A 19974-nucleotide genomic window follows, 5' to 3' on the forward strand; every position below is an offset into this window, starting at 1 on the left:
CATGAAATTAATAAATTATTAATTGAGAATTTCTACGGGATATTTAGAAATACAATCTGCCCAAGGATTGTGATTGGACGGCTTAACATTTTTGACTGCTTTCCAAACTGCGCTGTTACACTTGAATCCACTCCCGAAGGCAATTTGCCATACACGGTTTCCTTTCCTCATCTGTTGTTTCGCTTCCGTATAAGCCAATTCATACCTGCTCATTAATTACAATAAATAAATAAATAAATCACACTATATATTATTAATATAATAAAACTGACCAAATTGAGCTTGAAGACGTGTTTCCGAAACGGTGAAGAGTCATTCTAGAAGCTTCCACGTGAGCCGGTGACAGCTGAAGACTCTTCTCGAGCTCGTCGATAACCGCCCTTCCACCGGCATGTATACAGAAATGCTCGAATGCAAGCTTGAAATTCGGAATATAGGGCCTGAACCGGCCGGTTTTAAATAGCTTACTAAAAACAACACTAGTAAAGAAGAGAACTTGTTCGCTGAAGGGAAGAACAAGCGGACCCAGAGTTGTGATGTTCATTTTAAGCGCTTTCCCGGCGATGACCATGAGATCTTTCGAGAGTGAGATTCCAATTCTACCCTTTTCGTCTGGCATCTGGCAAATACTATTGAAAGCCTGATCGTCGGCACCGCAATGGGTCCTGACGACGTGAATGAGCTGTACTTTGCCCGTCGGCGATCGGCGGGTTTGTTGGATAGAAGGGCGGCGGCGGAACCGACTCGGAAAAGGCAATTGGATATGAGCATGGATTTATCGTCGCCGAAATAAGGGTTAAGGGTAACGTTCTCGGTATTGATAACGAGTGCGTAAGTGTTGCGATGGAGTTGGAGCATGTCCTTTGCCAGGTCAATGGCGATGACGCCGGCGCTGCACCCCATGCCGCCCAAATTGAAACTTAGGATGTTGCTTCGGAGTTTGTATTTGTTGATGATCATGGAGGTTAGAGACGGGGTTGGATTGAATAAACTACAATTCAAGACAAGAATTCCAATATCCTTTGCCCTCACGCCCGTTGACGCAAAGAGGTTATCCAGGGAACCGAACATAACCTGTTTACAAATTAACAAATATGGGATTTCACATTATACATTATATACATATATATAACAACCTAGCTAGCTTACCTGTTCGGCTTCTTTTCGAGCGGTGGCCATGGAAGGCCGGAAAGGCAGGGAGAAGACCGCCTCCGGCAGGTAGGTCTCCTGGCCAAGACCGGACCTTTGTAGAATCTTCTTCAGAAACTCTAAGGAGGAGGAGTCGAAGTCGCCGGTCGACCTCGAAATCTCGATGAACGTGTCATGCGTAGCCTTGAGGTGAGCCGGTGGCTTATAACAGGAATAGTCGAGCAAGTAAACAGATCGGGGCCGAGTCATGAGGTAAACGGTGGAACCGCACACAACCCCTGACGCGATAACGACAAAGCTGATCACGACGAGAATATTGGATTGTAGCCATAGAGAAATGTCGTCGTATGATCCCATTTGGGTAAGATGAATGGCCACGATAACAAAGAGTGGGGTTAGGAGAAGACTCAAAAGGTTACTCATTACATAATGAATTAATGATACCCTAATTTTACGCTCTTTTGGAAATCCGGCATATTGATATAGACTAGAGAGAGAAATAGACAGTTTTGGAAATCCGGCATATTGATATAGACTAGAGAGAGAAATAGACAGTTAGGATTTGTGTCAAAATAGAAAAGCGTCGATGTGTATTTTATAGGAGAAGAATAGTAGGGCGGCTCATAAGTTTTATTGTATAATTGAAAAAAAAAAATGTAGTATAAGTTTATTTGTATAATCGATAAAAAGTGTAGTGTTTCATTAAAATTTATAATAATTATCATTATATAATAATTAATATTTTTTATATATTTATAAATTATATAATTTTTTTTTCTATTATTACTCAAATAAAAATTATATAAATAAATAAATTAATTTAATATATATATATATATATATATATATATATATAAAAGTAAATAAATAAGAAAAAAGAGAAATAATTAGTCAAAATAAAAAATATATTAATAAGTTTTATATTTAAATTTTTTATTCTGTTTATATATATATATATTAATTATTATTGATGTAATTTGGTTTTTTATATTATAATTTTTAATGTGTTAATTTAAAAAAAAACTAACTTTGATAATTATTAATTTATGTCAATATAATTTGATATAAAAATAATTATTATCTTATACTAAAATTAATTAAAAAAAATCACTAAAATTGTAAAATATCATGCTAAATAAAACAACTATAACTACTTTAGCTACCGCTACTTGGCCAGTTATTCGATATTTTTATTTTGGAATATGATCAGAAAAGAGAGGATAGTCTCATCACATAAAAAAATGATATGGAAATTTAACACAAGTAATTCAAGAAATTGAGCGTCAGATGTATTGGATCTACTAGGGGTTGGGGCCCGGGCCTCCCCCAACCTTAAGTTTTTTTTAATATAATAATTAGGTCCCATCTTCTCTGGTCTCTCATTTTCTCTACCTTCATCTTTTTTCTTCTCTGCCCTAATACTATCCATATGATCTCTCTAATCTTTATTCCTTCATTTCTCCAGGCTTCAACGGACAACAATCTCCCTTTCGTCTCCAGACACCAGCGGCAGCAGGCAAGAAGTCCAAAATTATTTCATTATATTTCCACCATCATTTCAGCTTCAAGCTAGCATAAAAGCTTCCCTTTCAAGCTTTCCTACAGTTTACGCTTATTATAAGTTTTTTCATTGTCGACTTGTTATTTGTGCATTTTTATTTCAACTTATTGCTTACCATTGCAATTTGATTATTGAAGGATTGATTATATGGTCTGAAATTAGGTTTTATTTTTGAGTTTGTTGAAATCTGGCTTGAACTGTATTTTCTTATAATTTTGATTATTATATGGATTTTGGATTGTAATTTGTAAGTAATTTTAGATAATTTTTCCAAACCAATACGCAATAGATAGTTTTTGGTAAGGCTAATGTGCAACAAATAAATGTATTTGTTAAATTTTATTTAGGAGTCTAGGGTTGTGACACATATTTATTTTTAGTTATTTATTTTATGTAGGATATGAAATAATGGAGATGTTCTATAAACGAATTTGTACTTCTACATCACATGACCAGTCTGAGCCTTCTCAATCAATTAATGAGCCTACTAATGAGTCTAATGTTACTGATCAAATAGTAAATCAATCACGTGCTGAATTAAATTTGGATAATATTATTAGTGATCCGAGATTAAGGAAACCAATTAAGAAATTTTATATTGCTATTCGAGATCAAGCTCGAAGAGAATATGTACTTCGAGGGCCTTGTCAATTAAATGATCATTTGTATCCAAAAACGTCTTTTAGTAATTATGAAAGGAGCTTTCAAGAAAAATGGTATCCAAAATATACATTGTTAGAATATAGCATATCAAAAGATGCAACATTTTATTTTTGGTGTTATATTTTCAAGTCTTTAAATAGAGAAAACGTAGATTATACCTTTATAGAAGATGTGTACAAAAATTGGAAAAGGGTATTAGAAAGATTCAATCGTTATATGGACAAGAATAATTTAGTACCGATTAATGGACAAGAATAATTTAGTAATTGTGTTTGTTAGTATTTTTATGTAATTACCAAGTAAAATTTTAATTAGAAAATACATTTATTTGATCGCTAAAAAATGCTACGTTACTATGTATTTGCCCAACCCCGAGAAAATATTTTTGGGTCCGCCACTAATCAGAGATAAATGAATTGAAAAATTCATGTTTAGTTCGGGAAGGAATTATGGAAATTTTGAAATGAATAGAAAGATAATCTATATATATATATATATTACGTCTTATTTAAAACTCGAATTTTTATTTAAAACTCGAATTTTAATTATTTTTATTGTATAGCTCGAATTTTGAAAATGTTAGACGAGGTTTTAACTATCATACTGTCCCAAATTAATAAACATCTAATTTCTTACTTTAATGGAATATTTTTATTTTTTAATTAATTTATAAAAAAAATACAGTTGTCTCCCTTTTCAATAATTTTCAAATTTTCTCATCCATTACCTATTATTTAAAACATTCTAACTGTATTGACATTGAAAAGTTTTTTGAAAATAATATTGTTTTGAAGTTCTCCAAAAAAATAATATTAAATATCTTTTTTATGAATTTTTTAAAATCTGTCACATATTTTTTTTTTTTTTTCATCAAAACTATATTCGACAATATAAAATACTCGTATCTTCTGTCAGTGTTATTTCATTTATTACATTACTTAATTCATCAATTAAAATAAATTTTATTAAAAAGTAATTTTGTATTCTATATAAATAGAACTTAAGTCATTTCATAAAAAAAAAATCATTTTAAAATATATAAATGAAATAAGTTTATCCAAATAAATTCAATCAAATTAACCCTTATATTCGTATTATTAAATTATTGATGTAACTTTCTACCAATCAATTTCTGCATTGGATTGGAATTTCAACCAAATTGTTTCGAACATATATTTAGGCCTAGTTTGATAAAAAAAAGTTTTTAGGATAAAACTCAGTTTTTATCTCAAAATTTAAATATTTTATCAATTATTAAATCAAATAATTTTATCATATAAATATTAAAATTTCTTTCAAATTTTATTCTCTTTCTAAATTATCATTCTTCCACCTACACCATATCCTCTAAAGTCAAAAGATAAATTAGTCTTCTAATTTTAAAGACCAATTTTTTTTTTAGTTTTTATCAAACAAAAGTTCGTAGGATAAACCCAAGTAAAACCCAAAAAAACCTTTTTCTCGAACCCAAAATTTGTCTTCTATTTTTTAATTTTGATTGTTTTATCCAATTTTAAATTATGGTAGGCGGTGCTCAAACAATCACAATTTTAATTATTTTTTTTTATAAACGAATAATAATCCAGTCCTTTTACTTTAACATAATATTTTTTTATTTTCTAAATTAGTTTATTATATATATATAGTTGGTAGACTATACACAAAGTTAGTCTTTATAAAAAAATTTTTGTAAAATAAATAAAATATAAATTTTATTCAAATTTTCTTAATTGTTTCTTCGATTTACATATATTTTTAGTCAACAAAATCAAAATCGACAAATTATAATGCGTAAATCCCAAAAAGAACACTAAATTTTTAAAAAAACACGTTCAAAATATCTTTAAATGTCATTTTATTTGTAAATGTGACAAATTAATTAGGATAACAAAAATAATAATTTAAATAATATAAAAAAAGTTTTGTCCATTTTAAAATTTTAATAGTTGAAATCCATATGACATAATTCAATGTTGAAGCCCATTTAGTGAAAATGCCTTGAATAATTATTGAGTCTATTTTTTTTTTTATTTCTTTCCCGAGTTTTCTATTTTATAGTTATATATATATATATATATATATATATATATATATATATATATATATATTATTTAGATAATGTTAAAAATTAATCACTTGGATGAATTATGATTAAAAAAAGAAAGAAGATTTGTTGTACTTATGAGAAAAAAAATAGAAAATTTTGATCCAACTTTATATATAAAAGTAATTTTATTAAAATTTGTAAGGATAAATTTTTTTATTTTTTTATTTCTCGAAAAGTTGGGATATCTATATAGATATATAATGAAGCTTAATTTTTAAAGTGTCCGGATTGTCGGGTCGATAGGTCAACGGTTAAAAATAAAATTAAAAATGTTATAGGTATGATTCGAACTTGCAACCTAATAAAACAAATACAACCCTTTAACCAACTAGGCTAATAACTCTTTATATTTTAAATTCAACACCAAATTTGATGATCGCAGGACATTTTAACAATATAAGTTCAACTTTTTAACTAACTAATATATATATATATATAATGATGCTTAATTTTTAAAGTGTCGGGATTGCCGGGTCGATAGTCGTGGTTAATTTGGATATATATGTGAGAGTAAATGGATACTTGGGTCGGATTGTGGGTTGACACGCCATAAACTTAAAACGGTTAAAAATTAAATTAAAAATGCTATAGGTATGGTTCGAACTTGCAACCTAACAAAACAAGTACAACTTTTTAACTAACTAGGCTAATAACTCTTCATATTTTAAATTCAACACCAAATTTGATGAAAGCGAGACATTTTAACATTATAAGTTCAACTTTTTAAGTAACTAATCTATATATATAATGATGCTTAATTTTTAAAGTGTCCGAATTGCCGGGTCGAGAGCTGTGGTTAATTTGGATATATATGAGAGAGACAAAACAAGTACAAGATGTACAACTCTTTAACCAACTAGGCTAATAACTCTTTATATTTTAAATTCAACATCAAATTTGATGAACGCGGGACATTTTAACAATATAAGTTCAACTTTTTAAGTAACTAATATATATATAATGATGCTTAATTTTTAAAGTGTCCGGATTGTCGGGTCAAGAACTGTGGTTAATTTGGATATATATGTGAAAGTTATTGATACTTGGGTCGGATTGTGGGTTGATCCGCCCATAAACTTAAAACGGTTAAAAATAAAATTATAAATGTTATAGGTATGGTTCAAACTTGCAACCTAATAAAACAAGTACAACCCTTTAACCAACAAGCTAATAACACTTTTTATTTTAAATTCAGCACCAAATTTGATGAACGTGGTGGTTCATTAATAATTTTTAATCTTTCATAATTCTCTTTCGACTCTGCGCTATAAATTTCACTATTATTAGTAGGCAATAATGGAAGAATTTTGTCATATTTATAGAGATAAGGGACATAATTTATATTGATATAGTAGGTCTCGTCTGGACTACTTTAATGGTAGTCTTTACATTTCTCTTTTACTCGTAGTATGAGAAAGAGAGAGTAAATGAATACTTGAGTCGGATTGTGGGTTGACCCGTCCATAAACTTAAAATTGTTAAAAATAAAATTAAAAATGTTATCACATTTTTATCGTAATATTTTTTTCACGATTTTTTATATTATTACCCGTGCAAATGCACGTGATACATGCTAGTTATGATAAAGTGGCTCCATGGAGAGGTGCTGCAATGTTAACCTTATTCAGAAAGTCATATAATTAGAAAATAATGGGAGAATTATTGAATTAATAAACTTCAACATTGAAAATCCTAATAAAAAAAAAATAAATAAATAAAAAACCTAACAAAGAAATATTGGAGAATAAATACAGTTTTAAGTTTGTTTCTTTCAAAATTCAGTTTTCAAAAAACTTTTGGTTTATTCAAATAAATCCAAATTCGAACATGACTTCTGTTCATATTCTTAAATGATTGATGTTACTTTCTACCCATCATCAACTTTAGGATGTGGTTGCATCCAAGCCACTTGTTCTTAAAATGTAATTATAATTTGATTACATATCAAATAAAATACTTTCTTTGAGTTAACTTTCAATTTATGTTTGTGACATTTTTTACATGGTTTAAAATTTGTTTTAAACAAAAGAATTGTTCTACCATATAAATTAAGTTAGTATAGTTAAAGTGACAAAAATAAATTGAAGTGAATAATTTTTAACATAATTTTTTTTTTAAAAAAGTTTATGTTAATTAAAAATAAAATAAAAATCGTCTATGCACACCAAAAAAACATGATACGAAAAAAATAATAAAGAAAAACGGTACTTAATAAATTATCGAACTCGTAAATTTTCGAGAAAGAACGATTAACTTCCCGACAGACTCTAGTGTCTTTTCTGAACAAATCTTAGAAAGCATAGTAGTTATAGTATTATGAATGATGCACGTTAGAAGATTACGATAATTGAAAATTTGATCTGATTCCACAATTAATTTTGTTTTACATACGGAAATATAAAATTCAAAATAATTATTAGTACTTTCCGATAATAAAAGATGACATAAATTGAAACAAACAAAATAAATGAATACCCCGCCACAACATTATAATGACTATCATCAATACATATACTTACCATCATCAACATTTCTCTCTTCACCACCGCAATGAATAACCATACCATCTAATCTTAACTGGATCGGTGCCTTCAACCTTCATCGCACAGCTTCTATTGTAATTTTGTCATGAATTATTACCATTTACCGACCACTCATCTCCCCTCCAGTACCATCGAAACCACGTGCTGACGTGTCTTTTTTTAGTCAAAACTTTTCGCCATTCACTCTATTCATCTACCACCGCGAACTGACGCCTATTCAAATCACATTACCTCGTGAGTTGTTATTGACTCCGATCAGATGTGGATTCAGATCGAATTAGAGTTGTAGTGGGTTTAAAAGAGATCATGCATAAAACAGTGAAATGTGTGTTTTGATAACTTTAGAAATTAAATAAATAAATAGTAAATTAAATTAATTTCTTTTAGAAAATTAGAGTTATATATATATATATATATATATATATATATATATATATATATATATATATATATATATATATATATATATATATATATATATATATATATATATATATATATTTCCTTACTCCTATCTTGAAGTATTATTAAAAATTTTATTTTTCCTTCTTAAAATAAAATAAAAATAAATGGATGACATTTATTTTGGAAATCTACAGCTTAAAATAACAGTTTCAACAATGCGTTCTATATAATTTTGTAAAGAAAAAACTGATAGGCATACAAGAAAATAGTGTCTTATAATTAATTAGATAATGATAATATTAAAATGAGTAAAATGAAAATTAAGATTTTGAGAAAAAAAATCATTTACAAAAACTAATAAAATGATTATTTTTAAATGATATGAGAAATATTTGAGACATTTGTCACGATCAATCAATTTATTAATTGTTCATGTATCAATGAAATACATTAACTTATAGTAAAGAATTGAACTTCAATTATATTTTTTTTGAACTATATAATCACACACTAATTTATTTTGATATATTATTTATCTAATTTATTTTAAATCATTATTTATTATATTATTTATGAAAATTTTATGAATAATAATAATTTATTGTTAATTTGTATATATCTTTTATAATCATTTATATTTTAAAAATAATTAGAATAAATAAACACAAAAAAATACAACCAAAATAAATTAAGTAAAGGTAAATGAATAAAAAAAACATTTCAAAAAATTTCAATCACATTTTTTTTTTATCAAATGTCAAATATTCATATTCAATATATTTAATTTAACTATTTAAAAAAAATTGTAACTGTAACTATGTAATTGTCATTAGTCTGGATTTTAATTGTGTTTTTGAGTTTCTATTTATGGTGTTTGTGTTTGTTCTTATTTTTGTATAATTATCATTTTAAATAATTGGTGATGTATAAAACGAAGTAAAACGTTTTCATTAAAAAAATTCAATGAAATAGACCTTGCACAACATCTAAATGGCGGTATCTGACAACAAAATTAAAAGCTAAAATGAAGTCGACAAGTTTAATGAGAGGGTCCATAATCATCTGTGTACATAATAAGTTGGTCCACTTTGTGAGTAATTAAATTAAAATGGGTTACTTCATTCAGTATTTTAATTTATCTGTACATATTAATCTGGAATTCTACCTCATTCAGTAATTTATCTGTAATTAACATTGTCTTATGTCCATTAGTCTTTATTAGTATATATATGAATATTCATTTTCTTTTAATTTAATTAATGCTAAAACTAGTGCTAACGTGTAGTTGAATGAACAAATATTATTAAAGTGATTAATAGATACATAATTAAAATATAATTCAAAACATTATTTCATTAAAATTAATATTTCAATAAAATATTTAAAACAAAAATAATTATTAAATAAATAATATAAAAATTTAAACTCAACTCTAGTTATAGTTGCATGCTCCAAACAATGTATTAAACAATTTTTTTTATTCGATTTTCTTTTAAAATATTTAAGTGGAAGCAAATGGCTATTACGGTGAGTGGGGTGTCATGTTCTCACTATTAATAAAAAAACAATGTAATAATATTTTATGTCATGTTTTCATCCTTTCAATAGAGCAATTGTTAATTAAAATTTTATAATGTTAGTCAAATATATAAATGGATTAAATTGACATAGCTAAACTGATTCAATTCATTAAAACTTACAAATTAATAGTGAATGTTAATCAAATTTTTCATAAAACAGACTATTTGTCTTAAATAGCATCTAACCTACTTATACAGAATAACATTTTGTTTGTTGAAATTGATGACGTGGAAAGTGATTATTGATTACACTTCAACTATTAATCTCAATAATCACTCTATACTATATCAACCACTTGTAGGGCTAATTAAAAATTGACCTCTATAAATTATAATATTTATTTTAAAAAATGTTAATAAAAATTGAAAAAAACTTGTAACACAAAAAGAGAAAAATAATACAACATGACAAATTTAACATAAAATAAAATATCACAAATTTTGAAAAAAAAATACAAATTCTAGTAGTCCATTTTTTAGAAGCACTCCTTGATGTATATGAAATAAATGCATGCAGTTGATGACTATGATTCTATCTAGTCACTTTAAGACAAACCCTATAAGTATTTTCAAAACTAGATCGTGATAGCAAAAATACTTATCGAGCCAGCAATATTTTACTTATTTTGATGTATGATCAATGACACATTGTTTTTCTATCTTTTTTATTTAATAATATTTAATTTTCAAATAATATAATTAATTTTAAAAAATAATAATATTAATAATTAAAATAAAAATATATATATGAAATACTTAAAAGTTAAAACAAGTCAAAATATCATGTATTTTTTGTATTAAAATTATTATTATTATATATATATATATATATAATCTAAAAAATATAATAAATACCAGTAATATATATAATAAATATATTCAAACATCAAATAAAATAATTACATATACTCTATTTTTATATATATAATCATTTTAAACTAAATAATTAATATATTTTTATTTTATATAATCTATATATTAAAAAAAATTGTTTACTTATAATGATATTAAACATTATAAATATTAATTATTATATTTTTGTCTTGATATTTTTAAATTATTAATTATTCTATAAATATATATATTTATATATAATAAATACTAATAATATATATATATATATATATATATATATATTCAAATATTAAATAAAAATAATTTATAGTACTGATATATTTAAATAGTTAATTAATAAATATATTTTTTTTAAAAATTTAATGTTAGTGTAGTACTAATTTCTTTTTATATAAATATTAGGTTATTATTATTAACTAATAATAACAAAATATTTTTTTATTACATCAAAGATTTTTTTAATCATATATTAGTTTTTTTACATATGATTTAGTGATTTTTTCTTCTTCTTCTCTCTTTATTTATTTATTTTAAACTACAAAATAATATCTTGATTTGTTCCTTTATCAATTTATGTACATGTAGTTGTTACAAAATGGAGTTACTAAATTGTTTTTATATATACAAGTTTTTTTAACCAAAACAAATTATTCAAAGTTTTATTTTAAGTGTAAAAAATGATTTAACTGTCTAAATCAAACCAAATTTCAATAGAATCAGTAAAACTGAATGTGACATTTTTATTTGTTAAACAATTTTGTTGATAATTGAGCAGTTCAAACCTCTGCCATTAGTGTTGTAAAAATATTTTTATTATGCATTATAAATATTGAAGTTTTGGTGTAGTGACAAAAAATATTTAATAATTAAATATTAATAGTCAACTTTTTTTTCTAATAAAGAAATGTCAAAAAAAGTTATCAGGATAGTGCAATTTATATTTATTTATTTTAAATAGATTTTAATTAGTTACATAGTAACAAATCATTTAAATTAAAACGAATCTTCTTATCAATTTAATCAAAACGATGTTAGACGGATTGATATTTTCACAAATGTTCATTGAACTAAACCGTTCTCATGTCTAAAAGGTATTTGGTATACTCTTACAATTTTATTCATGTCAATAAAATTTGAAAATATTTATATTTACCAAAGTTTAATCGTTTTGATCTTCCGTCTTAAAAATTATGTGTTTTGTTATAAATTTCATGTTCATAAATCAAATAAAATGTTGTACGACTAAATTAATATAAAAAATGAAGAAATATTTAATAATTTATTTAAGTTTTCTTTTAGAATAAAAATAAAAAACTTTATGGACGACGTTAACTATATGTTGGTAGATGAAAAAACTTTATATGAATTATTAAGTTCATCATCCACTTGCATTGCAACTAATTTATAAGTTTTTTTTTTCTTTTTCTGAATAATGTAAGTACTCCCAAGTATTTTAAAATTTGTAAAAAAAATATTGTAATGCTTTATTTTATTTATTTTTATGACGAGAGGTCTCGTCTTGATTAAATATAAGTGTCGTCTCCAATAAATATAAGTTTTGAGTGAGTTTTAGGTCGATCTTTAGATTAATTTTAATTTTTGTGGAATTGACAATTAATTTTCATATGAAATTAAAAAAAGAGATGTTTAATGTGTTTAAACACTTTAAAATTTTTGTTTTGTGGTTTTCAACATGGTTACACTTGAGAAATAATATACCGTTTTGTATGGTTTTTATTTTAAACATTTTGTCAATTTAAAAACTTATTTTTTATACTTTTGTTTAAAATTATACAAATTCTATTTATTATTTAAATTATTTAAAAATTCAATAAACTTAAACATATTTGTTGATAGGAGAATAGATTAGGGCTTCACAAAATAATCGGAAAACCGATAATCGATCGAATCGATAACTTACCTATTTCGTTTTACCGATTTCGTTAAACGGTTATGTTTTCGGTTGAAACATTTTTCTACCGGTTTAACAAGTAAACCGATAATAATTTATTTATATATTCATATTTTATAATTTATATTACTTATTTTTTAAAATACGAGATATATTAGTTATTTTTAAATTTTAAATTATAATTTATATATAATTATTATTTTTAAAATTTTAGTTTATAATTTATATGTGGCTTTTAAAATTTGATAATACATTAAATTATAACAATAATATAATATTATAACATAGATACAACGAAAAATGACGGCACAAACTATTATAATAATTGAATATCATAATTTTAAAAATTGAATTATCGGTTGAGTTAACCGAACTATATTAGAACTAATAAAATTGATACCAGTATCAATCGGTTAGTCTGTTTGTAAAATTAAAGGTAAAATCGGATTTAACCGACACTAATTTAATCGAAACTGATTAACCGATCGGTTGAACTCAATCGTTCAACCGCCCGTTAAACCGCCCTAAATGGATCAAGCTTGAAAAGTTTATTGAAACAACTTCTATATGAACTTAACGAAGATTTTGGTTCGATTAAAATAGCATATTGCTCATTCTTTCGAAAAAACTTAATAAACCGAAGCTTTGGAATTGCTCAATGAAGTATTTTCCTTTCAGATTTCTTTCTTCCTCTCGAGCTCCATTTATTCTCTTTGAATGATGATGACATTCTTTTATAGGTCTATGCCTGCCAATATTTGATAAAAGCAGTTTTTTCTTATCCTCTTCCAAATCCTAAATTTTTTTATTGTCGTGATCATGGGTCATAGTGTTCATTTCTCTGATTGAATCATGTCAATTGGTCCACTGTTCAAGAGGATAACATTTTTTAATATTTTCAAATTGAGCTGTTGTGTCGATGTTACGTCGGGGAGACGTCGCGAGAAAGACGAAGTCTCCCAGCAAAACAATGTTGTTTTGTGCACATGGTGTTTCCTTGGTAGCAGGCGTGCATTCCTCTTGCAATGGGAGTTCGGTTCCGGGACGGATATAGGAATTTCAGGTGGGCTTGAAATTTATTTCAAATTGATTTAATATTTTTTTTTGATGTTTAGCATTTGTTTTTAGATTTATATACAAAAATAGTGAATGAAAATGAAAAAAAAAAGTTAAAGAGTCGTGTCATTCTAAATGAAACGAGTAAAGTAGATAAATGTGTGTTTAACATTTGTTTTTAGATTTATATACTAATGAAACGAGGAGAGTAGATTAAGGTGTGTTTAGCATTTGTTTTTAGATTAATATACGAATGAAACAAGTAGAGTAGATGAAGGTGTGCTTAACATTTGTTTTTAGATTTATATACAAAAATAGTGAATAAAAATGAAAAAATGTTTAAAAGTCGTGTTATTTTTTTAAAGTAAAAATATTTTTTTTGTATTTAAGCCTATATCAGTCTTAACCTAAATCTGTCTCGAAGAACAGCCATTCTTTTATATATATATTATAAAACCGAAATAAATTCAATAAAATAAATTTTAACTAAATTTTTATACAATTAAATATAATAAAAATATTATAAATTCAAATTTTACCGGTTAAATAATTAATAGTCCAATCACCAATTTCAAGATTTGAGATATTTAAAGACTTTGTTTTTAAATATTAATTGATAAAATTACATTTGATTAGAAAAAAAAGAATTTTTATATATGTTTGTATGGAATGTCAATTATCAATTGGATTCTTACATGTAATAATTAAAGTAGACTTATAAAAAATAGAGATTTTTTTTAGATGAATCCATACAAAAATAAAAGATGAAATTAATGAGACATAATTTATAAAAATTGTGAATGTAGCTACTAGATAAATAATAATAATAATAATATTTTTTTTAAAGATTGAAATATAATATTTTAATGTTAATTATTTAAAATTAATTATTTATTATAAAATATTATTTGATCATAAAGAAAATAAATAAATTTAAAAGATAAAAAATATTTATATATTATAAAAACACTAAAATGATCTATAAAAATCTTACAAATTAATTAAAATCCAAATAATTATTATAATCAAATATAAAACAAAATAAATATATCTAACATCTTTTTCTTTCTCCCTCAAACAATCCTCAAAATCTACCAAATTCCATGGTCAACAACCTGTTCTTTCCCTTCTTACCAGATTGTATATAAGTATAAAAAAAAATTATGGATGAGTTAGGGATGTGAAGCTCACATCAGCCCCCAAGCTCCATTCGTCGCTGGTTTCGCGCCTGGGTTTAGCCTTTTGCATTTGCGCGTGCATTATTTTAAAATAGTGCAAGTTAAAAGAATAAAAATCTAAATAAACGCTAGGTAGTGATGTATTAGTCAATTTGAATGTTACAGATAATTTTTTGTTTTTGTTTTAAATAATACGTAACTTTACAATTTCTATTGAATAATAAATTATTAGTTTATTTATTTATGAAAAAAACTCACTTACACTATATATTTGTACAGTTCAGTTATACGTATGTACTAATAAAAGACTATTTAAATTTATTTACTATAAAAAATTAACTCATTTAGTTTCTTGTAACTAACCATAATTAATTTTTATTTATATATTTATTAATTAAATATTAATATATTTACACTCTCATTCTTTTTCATTAATTAAACCAATTAAATTGGTTTCATTCTTAATTTTTTTTTTATCTTAGTTTTTCTTTTTTATTTTATTTCTTTCTTATCATTTTTTATTTATCACAATTATTAAATTCTCATTTTTGAAAAATAATTTAACAATTTAATTATGAATTTTATGTTTTACTGTAATATTTTATTTTGAAGGATTTCTATCTTATTTAACAATTATTTTCTTATTTGATGAATGAGTTGCTATTATTATCTAATTTTTGATTATTAATTAATTTATTTTTGTGTTGAAAAATTTTTATTGTTGAAAGAATAAGTCATTGTTGTATCCAACCATTGAGACCAAATAATTTTAAAATGATTAATAATCAATCTTAATATAAGAAAAAAATAAAAAAAGAAGAAGAAATATAAAGTTAAAATAATTAATGATAAATATTTATTTATATATATATATATTAAAATTAAAATAATTAATAATAAATACTTATATAGAAATAATAAAAATTTTATGAAAAAGATAAAATAAAATTCATTAATTAATGAAAAAATGAGAAAGAAATATATTAATATTTAATTAATAAATATATAAATTAAAAAATAAAAATTAATTATGATTTACTAAAATCGGCTAAATCAATTTTTTATAGTACATAAGTTTAAATGACTTTTTATTAATAAATACGATCACTTGATAACTTGATTTTATAAGTACATGAGTTTTTTTTTTAATTATACTTTTGTACTATTTTTATTATTAATTATCATTTTAATTGATAATATATTATTAGATTTGGTTTGTTTATATATTATTTTAGTAATTTGTATTATTTGTAAATATTAATAAATTACTGAATTATTTAAAGAAAATAAATTATATTATTATAGTTAAAAAGTTATAAATTAAATAATTACTATTTAAAAAAAAATAGGTTCAAGAATTCTGAATCATTGTACAATCTTACCGCACAAATTTAAGTATATTATATTTTTTAAAGTACATAATAAGTATGTCTTACTTGAAACTAAGTTTGAATAGTAAAATATTAATACATATTTAATATATATAATTAAAGTATATTATTTTATTTAAATTAATATTTTAATAAGATATTAAAAAAGAATTAAAATATATATGTTTTTCTCATACCTTTGATCAAACTCTGTATTAGGACATTTCCAAATTGGTAATTAATTTGTGAATTCGGTCCACTTACGTTTTGTTTGGATTAAATAGAACAGTTGACGATGATTTTGAGGTAAGTATACTTTTAGAAAAAAGACATAAAATAAAAAATAATAATTTAAAATATAAGATATTTAGTATTTTAAGTAATGAATTAAATAATGATATTATGTTTTTAAGTTATAGATTATTTAAATAATTTATACCGAACAAAGCATTATTAGTATTTTAACCCAATAATAGATACATAAGTACCCAGGATTTGGTTGTGGATGAGCTTAAATTTTTTTAGATTAGGCTAAAATAAAAAATGATTTTTTTTTGGGATAAAACAAGTAAATAAAAGTAAATTTTATCATTTTTTAATAAATAAATAAATGAAATATTGAATATATTGAATTTTTTTTAATAATTAAGAGAGTAATGTCACATTTTAACTGTAAAAAAAAATAAAAAAACATTCGATCAAGTCCCTACATAGATTTGTCTCTGCATATAACATTATGTAATTTGCATAATCAAAATTGGGTAATATAAGTAAAAGTACGACGAAACAAAAGCAAGATATTAATTCATACAAAGTATAATTTTTCTGGATTAAAATCGTTCTAGCTTTGAATTTAGATATCATTATATGTTTTTCAAGCCTAAATCGTTAACATGGTATCTTATTGGGTCCGGAGTTTCTGAACAACCAGATTAGAAGAAAAAAATATCAAATGCTCGAGTATTAGGCCCAGCCCAACATGTACTTTCTATTTGGTTATTTTACTTTTTCAAATAACTATAAAACTCATTAACTTTTATTTTCTAAAAAACAAATTGATAGTGTTACTCATTTAATCTAATTTAAAATTGAAATTGATACAATGTGTCCACTTGATAGGTTGATAAATATGGGGTTTCCTTTATTTTGAAACATAATGTATATTTCTAAGATGTGTTAATTAATAAATGTAGATAGATATTAAAACAGTTTATAAAACTTTTAAAGTTAGATTAAAATTTCTAATTAATTTTAATATTAGTTAGTTAATTTTATTAATTATAGTTTAGTTTGTTATTAAACTTTATATATATATAGGAAAGTGTAATTGTTATTTAAAACAACTTGAATGATATTGTATTTTTAATTCATCTTCATCATTTTAAGAATTTAGCATTGTATTAGAACCGTTTTTGATGTGGTAATATATTTTGTTGTCTCTGTCAGTAGCTCTTTGGCCACGTAGAGAGTTTATTTAATTGACTTTTATACCATATTTGTTGAAAAGAAGTGTTCAAGAATCCATGGGGATCATATCTGAAATGGAAGAAGAAGTTCAGCAGACGTGGTCGGGACAACCTTTTAGTGCGTCCCCAGATCCAACAAGACCGATGTACTTCCTCGAGAAAGTTCTTGTTTTCTTCTCTCGTGAGTCTGATCTATTTAAGAGCGATTCCGTTGTTAATGACTAATGCGTTTCAGTTTCAGTTTCAGTTCCATCATAAGGCCACCAAACTCGAATATATTGATCCCTCACAATAATAAATAATATTATTAATAATCGGCATGATCGGCAAGGTTGTCACAGTTGCTCGGTCGTGTGATTCAGTTGATTTGGTAGTCGGTTACGGGAAATGTGGTCGGGATAAAGATCGTCGGCAAGTCTGGCACGTTCGGCATATTGGGAAAAAATTGTCTAGGGTTTGAATAAGATCGCTTCAAGATTGTTGTTATGACTTTAATCACCTGTGACATGTACGTCTGGCACGTTCGGCACATCAGGGAAAAATCGTCTAGAATTTGAATAAGATCGTTTCAAGATTATTGTTCTGACTTTAATCATTATTATGAAGTCTTATTAGAATATGGGTAAAAGGAAAAACAACAAGGCCAAAGAAGTGTAGGACTTTGTTCTTAAAGAAGTCAAAGAAACTATAGAGAAGGGAAAAAAACAAAATAGGCGAAAAGTTATTAAGGAAAAAGTGCATGAAATCAATAAAGACCCAATTGCTGCCCAAAAGCCTTTGGAAAACAATGCAGGGATCAAGGAGAAAAAAAGAGTTTGGATGATAGGGTATAATGAAAGATCCAATTTATTTAGACTAAAAAACCAAATCACCAAACTCCTAATGCATTCTAAGAAATGAGAGATTGTACTTACCAAAGAGAAAATACAAAGCACAACAGTCCAACTTAACATTCACTATCTCTAAGATTAGAATTTACTCAAGAAGGGTGAATATGAAGTGATAGTAAAATGGTCTGTTGTAATAATTAGGGAGTTAATGAATGCTACTAAATCGAAGACATATACTATCAGATGTAATTCTACATGAAAAATCAATGAAGTCTGGAAAAAAATATTGGAAAAAAGGCTGTAGATCATGCATACAAAGGAAAAATCTATTTGGGCATATGTGAAGGTACTGAATTCTCCTTTTGAATTTAAATTGTCTGCTGTAATAGAAGAAAAAATTGTGTTAAGGAATGAGAAAATTTAGTGGTGAGAAAGTACATATAAAAGAATAGAGTTTCATTCATAGTCACCAAAAAAGCACTTATGAAGCAATGATAAGAAAAAGGATTGGAGAAAATTTTAGTAAATGTACATGATCTCTACTTTATGAAATTTAAGAAGGGATCAAATCTGGATTAAATTATGAAAAATGGGCATACATATATTGGATCCAACTACTTGAAGTTGGAAAGATGATCTGAATATTTGAACCTATTAAGCAAGCCTAAGGAAACAACTCAGATATGGTTCAAACTTTGGAATATCTCTGCACACATTTATAATGTAGAAGCTCTTAGTCATTTTGCAGGTTTATTGGGTACACTATTATAAATGAACCCAAATACTAAAGGAGGAGAAAACCTATTATTTGCTAGAATTAGCATTGAGTTGCATCCTAGAAGCATGCTGCCGAATAGTGTGACAGTAGTAGACAGAAAAGAAAAACCTACTGTCATGGAAATCATTTATGAATAAAGGCCATATAAATGCACTTTCTATAATACCTTCCAACATGCAAGCCCAAATTGTGATTTGGCTAAAGAAGAAGATCATAAATTTCATAAAGGCAAAAAGTAAAAATGCGGAAAATAAAACAGAGGTGCCTATTATCAAAGAGCAAAATGTGGTTAAAGATTAGGAAACAGAAGATAAAGAAAAATATGTACAAGAAAAAAACAGTACAAAGAAGGAGGTGAACCTCAACCTAATCATGTTAAAGAGATAGTTGAAGATTCTCAATCAAATCAAGTTGAAGTGGTTGCTGATAAAAACAGAAAGGAAAATACTCAGGCTAATCAAAAGGAAGAAGATAATTCTAAGGTTGATATAAAGGAATCCAAAGTTGTTAAGGATTCTAAA

At 25.3% G+C, this 19974-nt stretch overlaps 1 pseudogene; it reads right to left on the reverse strand.

The window, feature by feature from the left end:
- Positions 1 to 1625, reverse strand: LOC124930893 (annotated as a pseudogene).
- Between the last annotated feature and the right edge of the window lie 18349 nt (positions 1626 to 19974).

The sequence above is a fragment of the Impatiens glandulifera genome, chromosome 3 (genome assembly GCF_907164915.1).
Source record: "Impatiens glandulifera chromosome 3, dImpGla2.1, whole genome shotgun sequence".
Lineage (NCBI taxonomy): Eukaryota > Viridiplantae > Streptophyta > Magnoliopsida > Ericales > Balsaminaceae > Impatiens > Impatiens glandulifera.